Source organism: Bos grunniens, chromosome 13 (genome assembly GCF_055505025.1).
Source record: "Bos grunniens cultivar Pamir isolate PY7600 chromosome 13, Bosgru_T2T1.0, whole genome shotgun sequence".
Lineage (NCBI taxonomy): Eukaryota > Metazoa > Chordata > Mammalia > Artiodactyla > Bovidae > Bos > Bos grunniens.
In genome coordinates this window covers 81,496,995-81,513,634 of record NC_141177.1, presented here as the reverse complement: position 1 = coordinate 81,513,634, position 16,640 = coordinate 81,496,995, and the positions used below count along the sequence as shown (strand labels likewise).

General features: G+C 42.7%; 1 protein-coding gene across 5 annotated transcripts in view; it reads right to left on the bottom strand.

Annotated features, from left to right (window-relative positions):
* PAK5 (p21 (RAC1) activated kinase 5) overlaps positions 1 to 16,640 on the bottom strand; it is a 422,360-nt gene that overhangs the window by 294,032 nt on the left and 111,688 nt on the right. Inside the window, exon 2 of one of the 5 annotated variants that reach the window (XM_086335108.1) lies at positions 6,583 to 6,652. The exons of the other annotated variants lie outside the window; for them this stretch is intronic. The gene's annotated coding sequence lies outside the window, so the exon portion shown is untranslated. The remainder of the gene's footprint in view (positions 1 to 6,582; positions 6,653 to 16,640) is intronic. 5 annotated transcript variants of the gene reach the window in all.

Sequence of the window (16,640 nt, the reverse complement as noted above, 5' to 3'; positions counted from 1 at the left end):
AAATCCATGTGCCCTAGAGCCCGTGCTCTGCAACAAGAGAATCCACTGCAATGAGAAGCTTGTGTACTGCAACAAAAACCGAGTGTGACCAATAATAATAAAGATAACAAACTGCTCTCTAATATGTAGTTTCAAGTTATTAAAAAAATTCACCTTAAATAATAATGCTGAGTAAGAGTGTAAGAATTTACATGTTATCTAGGTTTACAGAAAAGTATTTTTAAAAAATTATAGGTATCAATTAACAGGGTTATACCCTTGTTTTATCAAGTAAGGGTAATTCACACACACACACACACACACACACACACACACACACTCATCTGCTTTTTCTAATGCTATCATGTCATGAAAAGTGATGCTTTCATGATGTGATACTACTCAGTTTCCTAGGTTCACCCATCACGGTCCAACCTAGTATCATGCCTAGAAAACAGATATGTTCACAGTCCTGGATCTTTTCTATCCATCAACAATTCATGGAGGACGCTACAGAAAGCCACAAAGGAAAATGTCAAAGGTTAAATCTCAAAAGCCTCAGAATATTGTCTCAGCAGTTCCACCATAGAGTCAAGTAACACAAACAGAAAAGGACTGAGGGAAAGTTAGGTACTTAGTAACTTTTCTGAAAGCAGAAATAGTGGATGTGATGAAAAAGGAGCCACACCATAATTTAAAGGTGTGCAGGATGGGAGGGGGGCACTGAACTACTCCCTGGTAGGGACGTGAGCACATAAAAATTTCATCATCCTTTGAACACTTTTCTCTGTGGGACTCAAGTTCCAACCAAAGATGTTTCAATCACACGCTTTGCAATGCCTTCTCTAATGTCTTCATTTTTAACAACTGCCATAATACCAATATGTTATCTTAAGGGTCTTTTTTTTTTTTTTTAATACCACATTTGGGCATGTGTTCAGAGGGAGTAACTGCTGCCCTGGTCCCCACCTATGTAATCTGAACCACCAAAGAAAAGGACAGGGAATATCTCTAACTGTAACGAAGACCTTCTGTTGTCGTTCAGTCGCCCAGTCACGTCTGACTCTTTGTGACCCCATGGACAGCAGCACCCCAGGCCTCCATGTCCCTCACCATCTCCTAGAGTTTAGCCAACTTCATATTCATTACACTGGTGATGCCATCCAGCCGTCTCATTCTCTGATGCCCTCTTCTCCTTCTACCCTCAATCTTTCCCAGCATCAGGGCCTTTTCCATTGAGTCATCTGTTCATATCAGATGACCAAAATACTGGAGACCTAACCAAGAGCAAAAATCAATGATGGGAGGGCATTAGTTATGGAACCAGTGTTCAGGTACAGGGAAGTTTCATATGGCTGATATCATTGACTAGTGTGCCATTCTACTGAGTAATGAATATGGATTTTTCTTAACATGAGAGTTTTCCCAGCAAGTACCTCATTTTAACAATGAATTCTGAGAAGTACTGAACATGCAAAGCCTCTTCTCACTGAAACCTGAAACTCACCTCCATGAATTACCTGTCTCCTGTCTGGATCGGAGCTGATTTGAGCCAAATTGGAAATGGCCATGCAAACTGTCATCTAGGGTTCTTCCAGTGGAATTTCATATACATGGGTTGTTGCTCAGAACTACTTTTTTTTTCCTAAAGAGGTATGATACTCACATTCAGCCAGATAGTTCTACAAGACTGATTACTGGGATAACTCAGGTGTCACTCTATGGAATAAAGGGACAGAGCACAGAAAAGAACTGACCAAGGTCTGTTACACACAAAACATGATACACGGTGAGTGTTATTAATAGATAAGAAAGTAGTCTTTAATGGAGTAAGAGCTAAGTCCCTGACATCAAACAGAAAAGTCTGAACTCTGGTGATTCCTCAGTCAAGGTGCTTACTGATTTTTGCCTCTGATTCCCCATGTGTGAAATGAAAATAAGAATACATCCCTCATAGGATACTGTGAAATAAATAACATAAAATAATGAAAGAATTATTATAATGAAAGAATTTAAAGTCTAATGTAATTATGACATCAAAAATAGGTAGTTTTGGTACAAGATCAGGGTTACAAGCCAGCTTTTCTGTGGTTTTCTTGGCTTTCCTCTCTTTACCACAGCTCCAAACATCACGTGCTCACCTAACTTCATTCAAAACAGGAATAAAAGGTGTTGGGGTTTCCCTTTATGCACATCTCTCTCTTTGTAAGAGAGGTACCTCAGACCCACTGTTCATAACTGGGTCATATGCCCATGTCTCATGTGCAAAGGATGCTGGCAAAGTCAACATCCAGCATTTTTTAGCTTCTTTAATGGTGCATGATTCTGCCATTAAGGAGGAAGTTTGGGGCAAAAAGGCTAGTGAGGAGGCAACAATTTCTGCCACAATATATGCAGCAACAAAAAATAGTTGTTGGCAAACAGGTATTGGCTTTAAGTAAAAAATAAAAAATATTAGGTCCTTTTGTTATAATTCTGTCAAACTCTACTCCACATGTGGTGAATTTTCACCATTGATGTTATGTAGCCCCCACTTACCATCAACAAGTTTCTAGCCTCCTTTTGGGGAAGCACCACTCTCTCCTAATTTTGAATGGTCTTGGAGGAAATCAGTGCTTCCCTTCTGCTACTGAAACACAGTGGACTAAATCTTTTCTCATACTTTCCTGGTACATCCAGAGGAACCACGTACCTTAGGTCAGAACAATTTACATTTTGGTCAAGGATGCTGCAATTCAAGCACAGGCAACGGCAATTAGGGATAACTAAAGAGGTGGGTGAAGCAGTAGGAACTGGCCCGCTCCAGCTGACCTTTCTCCTCCTGCTATGTGATGCTCATCAGTTCCCTGTATTATGTCAGCCTCTGGTAGAGGTTTCGCAGATCGTTCGTGGGCAGGGACACCTCTCCTCTGCTGCTGCTGCTAAGTCACTTCAGTCATGTCCGACTCTGTGTGACCCCATAGACGGCAGCCCACCAGGTTCCCCCGTCCCTGGGAGTCTCCAGGCAAGAACACTGGAGTGGGTTGCCATTTCCTTCTCCAACGCAGGAAAGTGAAAAGTGAAAGTGAAGTCGCTCAGTTGTATCTGACTCTTCGCAACCCCATGGACTGCAGCCCACCAGGCTCCTCCATCCATAGGATTCTCCAGGCAAGAGTACTGGAGTGGGGTGCCAGTGCCTCCTCCGACACCTCTCCTCAGGTACTGTGAATATTGGCTGGTAACAGTTTATGGTTGCTCTGTTCCCCGAAGAACTGCACTCCACAGACAGGAACGCCACCTCTGTCTGCTCACCCCTGGTCCAGGAGATTCCTGAAGACAGTGATTTCCTGGAACCAGATCATACTAGCTCCGAAGAGCTTAATGCGCACACCTGCCCCCGCAGCCCAGCTCTACCCAGGTGGCACAATGGTAAAGAACTCACCTGCCAATGCAAGAAGTGCAAGAGATGCAATCCCTGGGTTGGGAAGATCCCCTGGAGGAGAAAAAGGCAGCCCAATCCAGTATTCTTTCCTGGAAAATTCCATGGACAGAGGAGTCTGGTGGGCTACAGTCCATGCAGTCACAAAGAGTCGGACACAACTGATTAACTGAGTGCGTGCACACACATACACAGACACATACACACAGAGTAACTTCACCTTGGTAGCTTGAAAGAGGTCATGGGGGCAGTATTTACACTATGGAAATTGGCAAATGCTGTAAATCTGGTTCCCCACTGCCCTAGAAGTCCCCTTTACCTGGACACTGCTGCCTAGAAGGCTATGCTCCAATCAGAGGTAGCTCTTTTTGCCCCTTTGCTTTTTGCCCATTTCTGTCCCCTCTAACCTTAAAAGAACTGAATTACAGGAATGAGGTCACTAGGCAATTTCACCTAACTTCTGACGTCTGCTCTCCTGAATGCACACCGTGTCTTGCCCAACCTGTTGCTTCTTCTCCTAGATAAAAAGAACTAAGAATGAAAAATTAAGTAATTAAAGAATGATTAGTTCTCTACTCCCAATACCCCTCTAAGGAAGTCTGCAGGCAGGTCATGTGGGCAATGTCAGTAGAAAGGAAAGGTACTTTAATCAGAAAAGCTGGCAATCTGGGGAGCTGATGGACTCACATCCAGAGATGAATTTATTGGCTTTTGAATGGTGAGCAGCCACACTTGACTCTGGTAACAGAGAGAGTCCACCGCCACTGACTGACTGGTACAGGAACACAATAACCTGGCCCTCTGTCTTGAGGTGGAACAATTCTCTGATGATATTTAAGCATCGGAGCCCAGTGAAATCAGCCTGCTGCTAGGCTTCACCTGAACCCTCGCTTTTTGCTTAAATCCTTCTCCTGCCCTATCCCATTTCCCTTGCTAACTTCCAACTTTCTCTGGAGAACATTCCCTCAGTAAGTCACTGGCACAAGAACCCTCCCACTCAGTCTCTGCTTCTCAGGAACCCAGCCTAAGCTCCCCCGGGTACACCCTTAGCTCTTGCTTACAAAGCCCAAGGCTAAAGATATCTGTCAATTCTTAGCCCCACTGTCTTTCCAAGGAGTTTCTTTTTGCTTACAATAGCCAGCATAAAGTTAAGCCTCTAATTTGCTTGCAACCATCTAAATATTAGGAAGTAAGATATATAGAAAAGAACATAATAGCCACCTTTGTCTACTGCAAAATGGCTTAAGTTTTAGGATGCAATCTAGCCCAGAAAATTAAACTGGTGAAAACAAAAGATCTTAAGTATTGAATCAACTGACGCAATCTGAAGTGTTAAAGACCCTTCAAAAGTAAATCTACTCTTTTCCATCACAGTTACATTAAAATTATTCCAACAGCCACATGAAATACCCAGACCCATTAGAAGAAATTATTATGTAATAAAACACTATTATCCTCAGTCAGTTAAAACTGAAAGTTTTTATAGCCTAATATAACTCTAGAAATCTCCTGCATATGTCATCACTGCAGTAAGATCTTTGCAAGTGCCACTGCTTCAAGTCAACATTTTTTTTCTTTAGTGTCTCAACCCTCAAAAGTCAATTAAGCTTTGAAAACACCATGTCTTTAAATAATTAAATGCTTTCACATCTCACCCAATGAATAAAACAACCTTAATTAATAGAGAAATCATAGCCTTGTTCACACTTGTAGCTCAAATAAATATCTCCTAGGGTTCAACTGAAAATATGGAAATGGGAAGTCTGACCTGCCCTGCTGACTGCTATTCTTCAAAGATCTATAAAACAAGATAAACAAGGATCTATTTTTCACTAGTAAAACCCTATACTGATCTATTAACATAAACAGCAGAAACTAACGTAACAATGTAAAGCAACTGTAATAAAAATTAAAAATAACAGCAACAAGAAAACCAATAGCAATGCATTTGCAAAGACATTAAAAATGCTAAAATTTTTAAAAATCTCAATAATCAAAAATCATTCTGTAGAATAAGCAGGAGGCAGTATTTCCCAGCTTTTTTATCTCGAGAAATCAGAGGAACATAATCTAATAGAGACAGTGAAGCACCAGTTGGACCCACTATGGAAAGTATATTCCTTTCCTTACTGGCTGGAATTGATTGGAGGCATTGCTTAGAGCAATTGACATGCTCCCAGCATGGCCAGATACAGTAGCCACCAGCCCCATATGACTATTGAGCCCTTGCAAAGTGGCCAATTTGAACTGAGATGAGAGATGTGCCATTACAGGTAAAATGTACACCAAACTTCAAAGATTTGGGCAAAAAGGATTCAATAATTTTTATACTATATACAGGTTGACATGATGATATCTTGCATATACCTTAAGTTCAGTTCAGTTCAGTTCAGTTCAGTCGCTCAGTCCTGTCCGACTCTTTGCAACCCCATGAATCACAGCACACCAGGCCTCCCTGTCCATCACCAACTCCCGGAGTTCATTCAGACTCAAGTCCATTGAGTCAGTGATGCCATCCAGCCATCTCATCCTCTGTCATCCCCTTCTCCTCCTGCCCCCAATCCCTCCCAGCATCAAAGTCTTTTCCAATGAGTCAACTCTTCGCATGATGTGGCCAAAGTAGGTATTAATATATCTTAAAAGCAACAGTATTAAGATCTGTTTAAGATCTTAAACAGATTATTAAGATTCAGATTAAGATCTGAATATTTTCATATTCAGAGTAATTAAGATTATCTTCACCTATGTCTTTTTACTTCTTAACGTGGCTCCTTGAAAATGTTAAATGACATATGTAACTCACATGGGTGGCTCAGAATAAAGTTTTTGAACATTGCAGCATTAAACAATGTCCTAATTAGAGAGTGAAGCTCCTTACTGCAAACACCTATCCTTTCTGCCTGGAGAGCTCCTATCATGCTACTGGAACTCACTGAGCCTTTTGTAAGACAAGGTGGTCTTGTCAGATATTTAATGACCTTGGAAGCTCCTTGAACCAGTGGCTGGAAGTGAGCTGAATAAGTTCACCAGTTGTCTTGACTTTCACTGGGGACAGTTCAGAGGTGCATGTTACCATGTTTCACGGAGTTCCCCAGCAGAGCTGAGCACCAGTCACCCACAAGGCCAACTCCCTTGATAACATTCCTCATTGAACTCTTTCCCTTCCCCATTTCACCTCCACTCACCCAAGTGTTTCCTGGATTTATTTTCCCAAGAAATTATGCTCGCATTAGAATCTTCTCTCAAGGTCTGCATCTGGAAGAACCCAAATGAAGACAACAGGGAAAACAAAATAAAACAGAACAAAACCTACCACACACATTCCATAGCTGTCAAGGAGTTTTATTTCAACCCTTCATAAACTTAACAACCCCTTCAACCTAAAGTACAGTAAGAGCCTTTGTGACCATCACAACCAGTGATACTGCTTTATCAAAGACAGGATAAAAATAAAACATGAGAATATGAATAGAAACCATATGTTCAATTGCACCAAATCTAAATGTAGGGTGTTTTTCCCTCTGGGATCTTTTATTAGATTGCACTCAACTTGGTGTTTTAGAAGATTTTCATAGCTCTGTTCTCTTCTCTGATTCTACTTGGGAAATTGTGACTTTTTAAAGGAAATACTGGAGTTCAGAGATCCTGAGATAGAATGGAGGGTTTTGTCATCCTTAACATGGATCTGAATGCTTAGGCCATGCCCCTCATAAGATGGCCTGATTTTGAGAACACTGTAAATTAATAAAAACAAACCTTCCACATTCTCTATCTTCCAAGAGCATCTTCACGCAGTCTGTTTTTAAGCTTTTATTTGAATTCCCTTCCTCTTCTCTCCAAATACCTTGGTAGTAATAAATAAGTCAGTTCCCCAGATAAAATATACCTCCTTTTTATTACCTTATAGGGCATAACACTCTTACCACAGTCTTTTAGGCTCTAAGCCCAATGGCGATAAGAATAATCAAACACTGAACTCAGGTACTAACTAGAGTAAATATGGATATTGGCTTGACTTGGTCTATAAATAACAGGATTATTTGAAGACGAAGAGTTTGCTTTCAAAGCTCTGGGAGGTTCTTGACAGTCTTACTAGGATACAGCCTCTTTAATACTTTCATAAGAGAGCAAATGCAGGCAATAGCTTTCTGGGACAAGGCTGCCCCCTCTGGCTCTGGGGGCAGCCTTAGGTGGGGAAAAAGGGTGTTGCTGAGTCATTTATCCAACAGCCTGAGGTGTGATGTCCTTCCTACCCCCATGCTTTGTGGTGAACTCATCATGCTATTAATGGAAGCATAGAATCCAGCATTTTATAGCTTGCCAACACTGGGGTCAACACAGCACTGAAAGGCAGAGGCTATTTTCTCATCTCCTGAAGACCACTAGCTCTATCTTCCTCCCCACAAGCCAACCCTGGGCATCTGCAATTCCTGCCTCCTGTCCCTGTGCACCAAGGGCAAGGTCAATTCCTCTCCTCTGCAGTCTCAGGGAGTGCTGGAAAGGGAGCCTTGGAGCAGGGGTGTGCTGAGGCCAGCTGGCACAGGATAGTGACAGCCTGTGGTCCCAGCTCCACTCCAGTGACATCACCCTCTGCCAGTTGGAAATTGGCCCCTTGGTGAGAGTATGTATATCACAAAAATCAGCTTAAGTTACAATTCAGGGTCTTCCTGTCAGGAGAGTAGCTCGCTAAACATTTTCCAACACACCTCTGAATTTGGGGGAACTAAAAGAAACATAGTTTATTAAAATCAAATATGTTCTATCCACACAGAATGAAACCATGCCCTAATAAGGACAAGACATGCTTGGCGTCAGGTTTGCAGGCTTCCTTCTCTATGAAATGTTTTGTCTTTGCCTGGAGACCACATCTAAGGAAAAGAAAGGCAGCATTTTCCAACCAAGAAACAGGTCCCAGTACTCACAGAATTTGGTCTAGGCCTGCTTTCCAAAGGGGCCAAACCCTCTGTGACTCCAGTCACAATACAGTCCCTTGAGGAGCTACACACATGTCATCTTTGTTGAGAGCCTAAGAACTCTTAAGGAGAAAGCAGGCAAGCATCCATTGTAGGAAAAAATTCAAATGGGGAAGATTTCACTTAATATTGCATCCTACAGTCTAACAGGGAAATCCAGGGGGGTGGGGGTGGGGATCTAAGGAGTGTGGGAGTTACACAAGATGCTGCAGAATCTAGCTCTGCTGCTTTGTTTTACTGTCGTTTCACTGCTAAACATCTGATAACACTGTGTTTCAAGGAAATTGCTCTGTAGCACATTTAGGTTTGTAGGAACTGATTTCTAATCACGACTTTCAGATAACTATTCAGCCATTTGCATTTCAGGAAACAACTTCTACTCCTGGGTGAATAGATTATCATGCTTATCTTTGGAGAATCAGGCAGCTATGAGGTTGACTGTTGCCTCACACCTAATCTAAGGTTGCTAGACTTCACAGAATTACTGGGAGAGCTAGTTAAAAACACATTCCCTAGCCCTACCCCTTGGGATTCTGAATCAGTAAGTGAGGCCCATGAATTAGCATCTCTAACAACCTCCCAGGACTTCCCTCATAGCTCAGTAGGTAAAGAATCTACCTGCAATGCTGGAGACCCGAGTTCCATCCCTGGTTCAGGAAGATCCCCTGGAGAAGGAGATGGCAACCCACTCCAGTATTCTTGTCTGGAGAAGCCCATGGACAGAGGAGCCTGGCGGGCTACAGTCTCTGGGGTTGCAAGAGTCGGACACGACAGCGACTAAACCGCCACCGCCACAACCTCCCAGGTGATGGTGATGCAACTGGAACATGGACCTCACCTTGAGAAAACCTGCTGTAACCCACTACCCTTTAAACAAGGCTAGATGATGTTCATGGCACAAAGTCCAGAAAAGAGCTGCTCCTGGTCCCATTAAAGGGTCTTCTGTTAAGTCTCTAGGTAGTTCTGTTACAATGTTTACCCAAACACAGTTGGGACTGACTCCCTGGAGGCAAGAAGACTAGTTTCCTGGTGATAGAATGCGGGGTCACAGACACAATGACCTTTTTTTAAAAATTAATTTTTATTGCAGTATAGTTGCTTTACAATGCTCAGTTAGTTTCTACTATACAGCAAAATGAATCAGCCATATACATACATATATCCCCTCCCTTTTGGACTTCCTTTCCATTCAGCTAACAACGACAACAACAACAACAACAAAAATAGATGTATTTTTATAAAAATTATTTTTTTCATTATAGTCTTTTTTCCCCCCAAACATAAACCTTTTTATTTTGTATTGGGGTATAGCCAATTAACAATGTTGTGATAGTTTCAGGTCAAAAGTGAAGGGACTCAACCAGACATGTGTTCATCTCCATGGGGGTTACAGAGTCGGACATGCCTGAGCAGCTGAAAACCACCACAAAATTCTCTCCCAAAGTCCCCTTCCATCCTGGCTGCCACATAACATTGAACAGACTTCCATGTGCTTTGCAATAGGTCCTTGTTGGTTATCCATTTTAAATATAGCAGTGTGTACATGACCTTCCCAAAGTCCCTAACTATCCCTTCTCCTTGGCAAGCAAGTTCATTTTCTGAGTCTCTTTCTGTTTTGTAAGTTCATTTGTATTGTTTCTTTTTTAGATACCACATATAAGGGATGTCATATTACATTTCTCCTTCTCTGTTGACTTTCTTCACTCAGTATGACACTAAATCCATCCACGTTGCTGCAAATGGCATTATTTCATGCTTTTCAATGGCTGAGTAATACTTCTTTAGGATACCAGGAGACTCTCTTAAGTTCTATATCCAAGTTTACATTCAGATCATAATATATAATAACTATTTCATTCTCTAAAAGTGCAGGCGGCTGCAACAGGTGTGCTAAGCGTGGCCGAGAGGAGGCACCCTGCGTCCGAGGTCAGGGGCAGAAGCCGGGAGGACCCCATGCCCGAAGGGCAGCGGCCAAGAGGAGTTACCTGACGTCCGAGGTCAGAGGGGGCGGCTGAGAGGAGATACCCAGCGTCCGAGGTCAGGGGCGGCGACGAGAGGAGTTACCCAACGTCCAAAGTCAGTGCCGGTGGCCAGGAGGAGATACCCCACGCCCCAAGCACAAGGCCAGAGGCGGCGGGCGGGAGGAGCTACCCCATGCCCCTAAGCCCGAGGCCAGGGGAGGCGGGTGGGAGGAGCTACCCCACGCCCCCACGCCTGAGGCCAAGGGTAGCGGCCCGGAGGAGCAACCCCACGCCCGAGGCCAGGGCTGGTGGCCGGGAGGACGGACCCCACGTCCAAGGAGCCGTGGCTGCGAGGGCGCACGAGGGCCTAGAGGAGCTATCCCATGTTGAAGGTCAGGAAGGGCGGCGGTGAGGAGATATCCGTCGTCCAACGTAAGGAGCAATGGCTGCGCTTTGCTGGAGCACCCGTGAAGAGATACCCCACGCCCAAGGTAGGAGAAACCCAAGTAAGACGGTAGGTGTTGCAAGAGGGCATCAGAGGGCAAACACACTGAAACCATACTCACAGAAAACTAGTCAATCTAATCACACTAGGACCACAGACTTGTCTAACTCAATGAAACCAAGCCATGCCCGTGGGGCAACCCAAGATGGCCAGGTCATGATGGAGAGATCTGACAGAATGTGGTCCACTGGAGAAGGGAATGGCAAACCACTTCAGTATTCTTGCCTTGAGAACCCCATGAACAGTATAAAAAGGCAAAATGATAGGATACTGAAAGAGAAACTCCCCAGGTCAGTAGGTGCCCAATATGCTACTGGAGATCACTGGAGAAATAACTCCAGAAAGAATGAAGGGATGGAGCGAAAGCAAAAAGAATACCCAGCTGTGGATGTGACTGGTGAGAGAAGCAAGGTCCGATGCTATAAAGAGCAATATTGCATAGGAACCTGGAATGTCAGGTCCATGAATCAAGGCAAATTGGAAGTGGTCAAACAAGAGATGGCAAGAGTGAATATCGACATTCTAGGAATCAGCAAACTGAAATGGTCTGGAATGGGTGAATTTAACTCAGATGACCATTACATCTACTACTGAGGGCAGGAATCCCTCAGAAGAACTGGAGTAGCCATCATGGTCAACAAAAAAGTCCGAAACGCAGTACTTGGATGCAATCTCAAAAACGACAGAATGATCTCTGTTCGTTTCCAAGGCAAACCATTCAATATCACAGTAATCCAAGTCTATGCCCCAACTAGTAATGCTGAAGAAGCTGAAGTTGAATGGTTCTATGAAGACCTACAAGACCTTTTAAAACTAACACCTAAAAAAGATGTCCTTTTCATTATAGGGGACTGGAATGCAAAAGTAGGAAGTCAAGAAACACCTGGAGTAACAGGCAAATTTGGCCTTGGAATACAGAATGAAGCCGGGCAAAGACGAATAGAGTTTTGCCAAGAAAATGCACTGGTCATAACAAATACCCTCTTCCAATAACACAAGAGAAGACTCTATACATGGACATCACCAGATGGTCAACACCGAATCCGATTGATTATATTCTTTGCAGCCAAAGATGGAGAAGCTCTATACAGTCAGCAAAAACAAGACCAGGAGCTGACTGTGGCTCAGACCATGAACTCCTTATTGCCAAATTCAGACTGAAATTGAAGAAAGTAGGGAAAACCACTAGACCATTCAGGTATGACCTAAATCAAATCCCTTATGATTATACAGTGGAAGTGAGAAATAGATTTAAGGGCCTAGATCTGATAGATAGAGTGCCTGATGAACTATGGAATGAGGTTCGTGACATTGTACAGGAGACAGGGATCAAGACCATCCCCATGGAAAAAAAATGCAAAAAAGCAAAATGGCTGTCTGGGGAGGCCTTACAAATAGCTGTGAAAAGAAGAGAAACGAAAAACAAAGGAGAAAAGGAAAGATATAAACATCTGAATGCAGAGTTCCAAAGAATAGCAAGAAGACATAAGAAAGCCTTCTTCAGCGATCAATGCAAAGAAATAGAGGAAAACAACAAATGGGAAAGACTAGGGATCTCTTCAAGAAAATCAGAGATACCAAAGGAACATTTCATGCAAAGATGGGCTTGAAAAAGGACAGAAATGGTATGGACCTAACAGAAGCAGAAGATATTAAGAAGAGGTGGCAAGAATACACAGAAGAACTGTACAAAAGAGATCTTCACGACCCAGATAATCACGATGGTGTGATCACTGACCTAGAGCCAGACATCCTGGAATGTGAAGTCAAGTGGGCCTTAGAAAGCATCACTATGGAGGGGAGGCGCCAAGATGGCGGAGGAGTAGGATGGGGAAAACACTTTCTCCCCCACAAATTCATCAAAAGAGCATTTAAACGTCGAGTAAATTCCACAAAACAACTTCTGAATGCCGGCAGAGGACATCAGGCACCCAGAAAAGCAACCCAACTCTTTGAAAGGAGGTAGGAAAAAATATTAAAGACAATAAAAGAGACAAAAGAGGGAGGGACGGAGTTCCATCCCGGGAAGGGAGTCTTAAAAAGAGAGAAGTTTCCAAACACCAGGAAACCTTCTCACTGCCGTATCCGTGCCGAGCTTTGGAAGCACAGAGGGCAACATAACAGGGAGAAAAAATAAATAAACAATTAAAACTCGCAGATTGCGAGCCCTACGGTAACTCCACCAGCGGAGAAGCAGCGCAGACGCCTGCATCCGCCATTAACAAGCGGGGGCTGGGCAGGGAGGCGCGGCGCGGGCTGCATCGCTGAGAGTAAGAATCTGGCCTGAATACCCTGAGCACTATCTGAGCGAAATAATTTGGGCTAGCAAACCAGACTGTGGGAAATCTACCAGGCGAAAAGCCAGCCCCAACCTAAGACACCGCCAGGCCGGCGCATGGAACAAAGAACTGAACAGAGATAGCCGGCTGCAGACCTTCCCCCTCCGGTGACAGGCAGCCAGAGCTGGAAGGGGGCAATTGCAGCCCCAGAGAGACATTATCTATAAAACTGGCTTCTTTGCTAACTAAAACTTATTGGGGGTCTGGACGGTCAACATCTGCCTGAGAAGGTGCGCCGGTTTTACACCCAGATAACCGAGTGGCGGGGAGGCGATAAGTCGCAGCATTGGCGCTCGCCAAACACCTCATCACCTGAGCTGCTCGGACCTGGGAAGAGCACAAAACGCAGGCCCAACTGAGTCTGCGCCTCTGAGGACTACCTGAGTGCCTGAACCTGAGTGGCTTGGACCTGGGAGGTGCATGCAACCCAGGGCCAGCCTCGGATTGTTCCCGGAGGAACAACCTAGAGCCCAAGCAGTGTGGGCAGGGAGGCTACACGCGCCGTGAGCGGGGGCAGACCCAGTGTGGCTGAGGCACTGCGAGCGCACGCCAGTGTCATTTGTTTGCAGCATCCCTCCCTCCCTCCCCACAGCGCGACTGAACAAAGTGAAGAAATACAGCTCCACCCACCAGAACACCAACACAAGCTTCCCTAACCAGGAAACCTTGACAAGTCACCTGTACAAATCCACACACAGCGAGGAAACGCCACAATAAAGAGAACTCCACAAACTGCCAGAATACAGAAAGGACTCCCAAACCCAGCAATTTAAACAAGATGAAGAGACAGAGGAATACCCAGCAGATAAAGGAACGGGATAAATGCCCACCAAACCAAACAAAAGAGGAAGAGATAGGGAATCTACCTGATGAAGAATTCCGAATAATGATAGTGAAATTGATCCAAAATCTTGAAATTAAAATGGAATCACAGATAAATAGCCTGGAGACAAGGATTGAGAAGATGCAAGAAAGGTTTAACAAGGACCTAGAAGAAATAAAAAAGAGTCAATATATAATGAATAATGCAATAAATGAAATTAAAAACACTCTGGAGGCAACAAATAGTAGAATAACAGAGGCAGAAGATAGGATTAGTGAATTAGAAGATAGAATGGTAGAAATAAATGAATCAGAGAGGATAAAAGAAAAACGAATTAAAAGAAATGAGGACAATCTCAGAGACCTCCAGGACAATATTAAACGCTACAACATTCGAATCATAGGGGTTCCAGAAGAAGAAGACAAAAAGAAAGACCATGAGAAAATACTTGAGGAGATAATAGTGGAAAACTTCCCTAAAATGGGGAAGGAAATAATCACCCAAGTCCAAGAAACCCAGAGAGTCCCAAACAGGATAAACCCAAGGCGAAACACCCCAAGACACATATTAATCAAATTAACAAAGATCAAACACAAAGAACAAATATTAAAAGCAGCAAGGGAAAAACAACAAATAACACACAAGGGAATTCCCATAAGGATAACAGCTGATCTTTCAATAGAAACTCTTCAAGCCAGGAGGGAATGGCAAGACATACTTAAAATGATGAAAGAAAATAATCTACAGCCCAGATTATTGTACCCAGCAAGGATCTCATTCAAGTATGAAGGAGAAATCAAAAGCTTTTCAGACAAGCAAAAGCTGAGAGAATTCTGCACCACCAAACCAGCTCTCCAACAAATACTAAAGGATATTCTCTAGACAGGAAACACAAAAATGGTGTATAAACTCGAACCCAAAACAATAAAGTAAATGGCAACGGGATCATACTTATCAGTAATTACCTTAAACGTAAATGGGTTGAATGCCCCAACCAAAAGACAAAGACTGGCTGAATGGATACAAAAACAAGACCCCTACATATGTTGTCTACAAGAGACCCACCTCAAAACAGGGGACACATACAGACTGAAAGTGAAGGGCTGGAAAAAGATTTTCCATGCAAATAGGGACCAAAAGAAAGCAGAAGTCACAATACTCGTATCAGATAAATTAGACTTTAAAACAAAGGCTGTGAAAAGAGACAAAGAAGGTCACTACATAATGATCAAAGGATCAATCCAAGAAGAAGATATAACAATTATAAATATATATGCACCCAACATGGGAGCACCGCAGTATGTAAGACAAATGCTAACAAGTATGAAAGGAGAAATTAACAATAACACAATAATAGTGGGAGACTTTAATACCCCACTCACACCTATGGATAGATCAACTAAACAGAAAATTAACAAGGAAACACAAACTTTAAATGATACAATAGACCAGTTAGACCTAATTGATAGCTATAGGACATTTCATCCCCCCCCCCCCCCAAAAAAAAAGACTGCTCACTATGGCAATTATTGAAGCTGACTTAGGGTGACATAGAGGCTTATTTCCCTTTACCCTTTTGAGTTCTTAGCTGAGGATCTCTGTAAGAAATGACAGAATAGCAGGACAAAATCAAACAGAAGTTTATTAACATAAAAAAAATAAAAAGAAAAAAAAGAAAAAAAGAAAAAGAAACCGAGAGAAACTCAAAATGTCTCACCTGTAAAGTCTGGTCATTAAAAACCTTATATGTTTCAGAGGAAACATCAGTAATTTAGTGAAAATACTAAAAAAAGATTCTAGTTGACAATTAAAGAATTTTGATTATTTATACGTGTTTTACTCTGAAAACCAAGGTAAAAATATTGTTCTGATTAATTTAGTTACATTCATAAATGCAGGTTATTGAAGTATTTATTAGAATTAGGTTTCAGTAAAACATTTATTGGAAACAGTATAAAGCTCACTGTACAAACATGTGGCTAGGAACAGAACAGTGTGCAGGCTTATTCTGCTGTGTCAAATGGCTATGTTGAAAATCAGATGAAGAGTATCTATAGAATATTTATTGAAATATTAAAAAAAAAAAAGAAAGACCAATAAAATTTTCAAGACAGAAAAAAAAAAAAAAAAAGAAAGAAAGCATCACTATGAACAAAGCTAGTGGAGGAGATGGAATTCCAGTTGAGCTATTTCAAATCCTGAAAGATGATGCTGTGAAAGTGCTGCACTCAATATGCCAGCAAATTTGGAAAACTCAGCAGTGGCCACAGGACTGGAAAAGATCAGTTTTCATTCCAATCCCAAAGAAAGGCAATGCCAAAGAATGCTCAAACTACCGCACAATTGCACTCATCTCACATGCTAGGAAAGTAATGCTCAAAATTCTCCAAGCCAGGCTTCAGCAATATGTGAACCGTGAACTTCCTGATGTTCAAGCTGGTTTTAGAAAAGGCAGAGGAACCAGAGATCAAATTGCCAATATCTGCTGGATCATGGAAAAAGCAAGAGAGTTCCAGAAAAACATCTATTTCTGCTTTATTGACTATGCCAAAGCCTTTGACTGTGTGGATCACAATCAACTGTGGAAAATTCTTCAAGAGTTGGGAATACCAGATCACCTGATCTGCCTCTTGAGAAATTTG